Source organism: Etheostoma spectabile, unplaced genomic scaffold (genome assembly GCF_008692095.1).
Source record: "Etheostoma spectabile isolate EspeVRDwgs_2016 unplaced genomic scaffold, UIUC_Espe_1.0 scaffold172, whole genome shotgun sequence".
NCBI lineage: Eukaryota > Metazoa > Chordata > Actinopteri > Perciformes > Percidae > Etheostoma > Etheostoma spectabile.
The window spans coordinates 669,625-675,275 of record NW_022605573.1 but is presented as its reverse complement, the minus strand read 5'-3'; the positions used below and the strand labels follow the sequence as shown (position 1 = coordinate 675,275).

Here is a 5,651-nt window from a genome sequence, read left to right as displayed (position 1 = left end):
GTAAATTGAAATGGTTTCAAATCAGCATCCACTCAACATATACGTTCCTCTGATCTTAACTAGTAGTCAACATAAGTCATCATTTCTGGTTTATTGGCTCAAATATTAGGTATAATTCTATACAAATAAGGGTTATTGACTATTGATTCCAAAAAGTAGTGTAAAACTAGTGGTAGTAAGGTGGTGGTAGTGAAAACTTAAAAAAAAAAAATGATGCATTGAAAATGTCAAATGTCCCGGGTCAAAGTCTTTTTGACCCGGGAGGAGAACAGAAGGGTTAACCCCCAGAAGAACAGTGGAGTATGCTTACATCATGAAGACCTGCTGTAGGCCAATGCCCCCCCCACACACGTACAGTAGCCGCCCAGACGGCCTCTAATGGATCCACCACTTATCTAGCCTGCTGACCACCAACGGCCCAGTATCTGTCTGAATAATGGACGCGCGTGCTCCAGTTTATCAGATTAGAGTGGACATTATCTGGACACGGGGCGGCAGTAATGACGGAGCATCCTTTCTCTGATCACAATTTATCCACCACATTGTGTTATCTGGAAGTAAAACTGCAGTCATTCATCCACCCGGACCGCAGATAAGGAGCCGACAGGACTTCCTCTGTAAACAGCTGTCGCAGGTTAAATACTGACTTTCAACAGCCGTGGTGATTAATAAAGCAGCGATACAACACCTACGGGGCGGACACACGTTGCGGCTGTTGAGCCGGTTATAGCTCTGATTACGAGTTGGAGAGTCCAACACTTGTATTTCACTCTGATTAAACTTCCTGTTTAATTTCTATGATTCATTTCCACCTGGACGTTAAACAGTTACAGATTTTATCTAGCCTCAGTTCAAACGTTTCTTTCTATTGTAATTTAAATACAGAGAGAACGTCATGACGTGACGATATGACACTTTCACAGTGTTTAAATCGCATTTAGTGTGTGTGTGTGTGTGTGTGTGTGTGTGTGTGTGTGTGTGTGTGTGTGGTGTGTGTGTGGAGATAGATATATACCTATCTATCTATCTATATACAGTGTAAAATACAGGGTGTGTGGTGTGTGTGTGTGTGTGTGTGTGTGTGTGTGTGTGTGTGTGTGTGTGTGTGTGGAGATAGTATATACTATCTATCTATATACAGTGTAAATATACAGTGTGTGTGTGTGTGTGTGTGTGTGTGTGTGTGTGGAGATAGATATCTACCTATCTACTATCTATCTATATACATTGTAAAATTACAGTGTGTGTGTGTGTGTGTGTGTGTGTGTGTGTATATATGTGTTATGTATGTTGATCAAAAGTACTTGTAGGTACAGTAACAAATAACAAACAAATCTACATAAATAATATGGATATGAATACATACATTTACTCACATACATACATTTATTCACATACTATACGTACATGCATTTACATACTGTGAATCGTGTTTTGAATCAAAAATTGATATTGAATCAAATAGTGAGCCTAAAATGGGAATCGGATCGTGACATCTCCTGGATCCTACCCCCCCTACAGGTTAGTCCTTGAATCTTTTGATTATACATGCAGCAGTGGAGAAAGGGAACCGATTCATTCCCTGTTTGGCTGCTCGGAGGACGAGAGGGAGGGAGGTACACGAGAAACAGATGGATTAGAAGATGCTTCATTTCACCAATATGTAAGCCCCACATGTGGCTCTGCCGGGGCCTTTAGGGAAGGGGATTCATTCAGCCAGCACAGCGCTGTATGACTGTACAGATCCAAAGGTCTTTTACAGAGAGTAGAAACAGAGGAAAGACATAGAGATTTCATTTAATGGATGAAATCCTGAAATACCGAATATACATGCATAACAGATACTACTACTACTCCTACTACTACTACTACTACTACTACTAATAATAATAATAAGACATTTTCCCCCAAACTTGATCAGTAAGAGTTAACGTGAGGGATTTGGGTAACATTTGGGTGGGGGGGGGGGTTAATATGTCAAACCAGTACGGCCAGTGGACTGGTGCATTTCAAATGTTGCATTAATCAGATAAAAAATAATATCTTTCAGTTAAGGGATCTATCTGCCTCTCCTTCAATTTATAAATGTAATATAAAAAATTAAGTTCTTATTTTGTAGTTAACAACCGAGCAGTCTCCCTCCCCCCCCCCCCCCGACATACTCTATGCATGTTAAGCACATTGGTAGAGCAGTTTTCCAGATGAAGTGCTTTTTTTTCCTCTTTTTTTTTTATTCTAAAAACTTAAAAGAGAACTTCAAACCTTCCCTATTCTTCCCTTCATGAGATATTTGATGGCGTTCCAGTAAGACAGTCCCAGAACTCCTCTCTGAATGGATTCCAGTGGATTGATTTAAACTCCTTAAAGTTTTTTTTCTTTGAAGTTTGTTTTTTAAGGCAATCCCTGTGTGCAGCTCGACACACGTCTTCACACATGTCTTCAGCCAACATACTCGTTGCAGATTGTGTGTGTGTGTGTGTGTGTGTGTGTGTGCGCGCGCGCGCGCGTCTTTGATTTTGAAGACCCAAACCTGTTGAAGTGCAGTGTCCAATGTTGAGACACTGTGGACCAACAACTTGGATCCATTAGAGACATTTATTCAGATTGTAAGGAAACAGGCGAGTTGTTGTGAGTTATAAAACCCCATTTACATCTGAGAAGATGGGATCAAGTCATCTGCATAAAATAGTATTAACCCCTATAATGCGTTAGTTGTCCTCAGGTTACCTGCAACATTTTCACAACGTTAAAGACATGTTTAAAATCCCGACTGTTACGTTCTATGGTTTAGATATAAAGAGGTATTTCCGCCACCACTAGGGGCGCTATTTAAAGACATGCTCCAGTGGATTGTATCGGAGGATTAGGAACAAATGACCCATATGGTCACATGATTTGGGGGACTAGATGTACTTTTTGTCTCCTGCGTTCCTAGGGTCCAGGAGGAGACAGTTTGACCTTAACTCTTTCTTTATTGTCGGTTAACTATAGAAAGTGATTTTAAACCATCCGACTTTCCCGAGGAAAAGATAAGTTCTTGCTCTGACTGTCGTTTCCAAGTCCGTCTTCGGGTCTTTACCACTGCCTACGTCCACCTTTTTGTTCTCGGAGAGACAGTCTGCCGGCCTGCAGGGCCGAGCAGTGCTCTTCAGCTGGACGCTGACACCAATTATCCAGCCCTGCTTTCTGAACTGGCAACACACTCAAACGTCCATTCTTCACTCTGTCAAACCACCGCTGGTTTTTCTCTCTTGCTTCCCTTCACTTCTCTTGTTATTACCCAGTCTGTCTTTGTAACTGTCACTCTGTCTTACCGTCTGCCTGCCTGCCTTGGGTTGCTCTTCCAAGAGAGTCATAATCTCAGTGTTTACAGGATAAGAGATGTAAATATCATAAATATGCCTATTTAGTGTCATGTTCAGAATAGTCTCACAGTGCCAGACCTTCCCCCGCAGCGCCGCAAAGGAAGGTCCGGCTAGTCATTTAAAATACACACGTTAACTTTAATGGAAACCTATTGACTCCGCTGCCGTTCTGCATTTGGTGGAAATCAGGGGTAACAATCTGGAAGTGGATCGATATTGACTTATGTTCAGACCAACAGCAACGTGTCCAAAAAATCCCAATTTGCATTTGTGGGGCCATGTTGCCAGAAAAGCTCAAACAAATTTAAAGTGTTTTCCCTAGTCCTGGAAGACCTAGGTGCATGTATTTTGCCGGGGCTTTAGGGGTCCTTCCTTATAAGAAAATGCAAATGAAATGTAATTTAACATCATTGTGGATCACTGTTGTAACTATATCTGTCTAAAACGTTGTAAAAGCTAGACCAGATAATACATTAAATGAAGCTTAAAGACAAAACTTGCTAAAAAGTCCATTTGAGGCCAGCTACAATCTGATCTGTCAACAGTATTTAAGTTAAATTCCCTCGCCTTGGTTTTATAACGATAGGAAACACCCTGCACATGTAAGACAACTATTAATATGTATTTTTCTAAAACTAGTGACTGTTGTCTCTCAAATGCGACAGTAAAAGAGGCATGACATCATTTTGCAGCTGTAAAAGGTTCGGCATATGTCATTCAGCTCGAAGATCCAAATCCCAACATGTACTCTCTCTGAAAACAGAGATGTTCTCTACTGTTTCCACTTTTGGAGGATTTTCTCAAGATGTTGAGCTCTCGGTTTACATCTTGTCTGCTACTACTATCTTTGCTCAAGTCCCAAGTAAGTCTCAAGTCATTTGGTCCAAGTCTCGAGTTATTTTTTTTGGGGGGGGGGGGGTAAGACAAGTCACTGGTTATGTCAAGTAAATTCCTTAGTTCGGGCCAGTAAAGTCCCAAATCAAGTGACTTTTTTTGATGCATTCAGTAGTTAAATCTTTATAGAGGCAAAGTCCCGCCCCTTCCGGGGGACCACCATGGGACCTTAATTTGGAAAAAATACAAATAGTACTGAACGGGGAAAGATTATTTTTTGATCCCGTCTGAATTGAGTCATTGGATTGACACATATGTCAGTTTAAAAGAAAATTTCAAGTTAAAGTTAAGACGGTCTCACTTTTTTGTCAAACTGTTCAAGTATAAGAGTGTAAAAGTGCGTCATAAGAGACTACAAACTCAAAGTCGCACGGTTTGTTCGTACCGGCGTGAAACGTGACTCACACGACTAGAGAACCTCGCTCGTTCTTTTGCTTCTCTGCTGATAAAACCTTGCAACGTTACGTGTGTCGTGGAATATGCGTTGCCATAGCAACAACAAACAATAAAGTTTTAGCACACCCTGACCCTAGAGATGGCAGATCAGAAAATGCTCTTATGGATAGATATACTTTTAAATGCACCAGGGACCCTGCAGCATGTTTTTATAGAGGCACCTTGCTTCCATAAAAACCTTGTTGAGCTTAAGCAACTGCTCTAGATTCAGTTTCTTCACACATCATCCTCATATCATTAAGACACAATTACAGAAGGAACCAAGTTAGGACGCACTAAATGAGAACCCCAAATAAGCTACTAAAAGCTTTTTGGAGGGGGCCCCAAAACATACAACACAATAAACAGACACTAAAAAAACTCAATTCACAAAAGACACAACACAGACAAATCTCACAAAATACAGAAAGCCCAGTACAACAAGATGAAGACTTGTTGAATAATGTTGTGAGCAGTTAGTTCTTTTGATTTCCTTTTTTGACGTTGGAGACTGAACTATCAATTCCAGGCTTTCATCAAGCTCGTTACAAGATCTGCTGTTCCCTACACACTACACACTACACGCTACACACTACACGCTACACGCTACACTACACGCTACACCCCCGCACTCAGGTATTTCCTGAGCGAGGCATGTAAATCCGTCATCCGTGACTACATTAGTAACGACACCGGGTGCATCAGGATCCATCGGCTCAGCAGGGAACGCCGATGGATTTGTCACATTTTACGTTTGCTTCGCTGTAATTAATCACAGCAGCTATGTTACAATGTCATGGAGAATTAAAATCCCTCTCTAGTTGGGAAAAGTCGAGTTTAACGGCTCAATTAGCTTTAATCAGTTGCTGGTGTTTGACAAAAAGACTCATTACTGCACAGCAGGAAGGATAGGACGCTACAGTTAGTCTGATAATCACTAGATGGACGCTAGGGGTG

The 5,651-nt window shown here is 41.2% G+C and overlaps 1 protein-coding gene across 1 annotated transcript in view; it reads left to right on the top strand.

Annotated features, from left to right (window-relative positions):
* si:cabz01090165.1 (leucine-rich repeat and fibronectin type III domain-containing protein 1-like protein) overlaps nucleotides 1-5,651 on the top strand; it is a 428,959-nt gene that overhangs the window by 79,214 nt on the left and 344,094 nt on the right. The gene's annotated exons all lie outside the window — the stretch shown is intronic.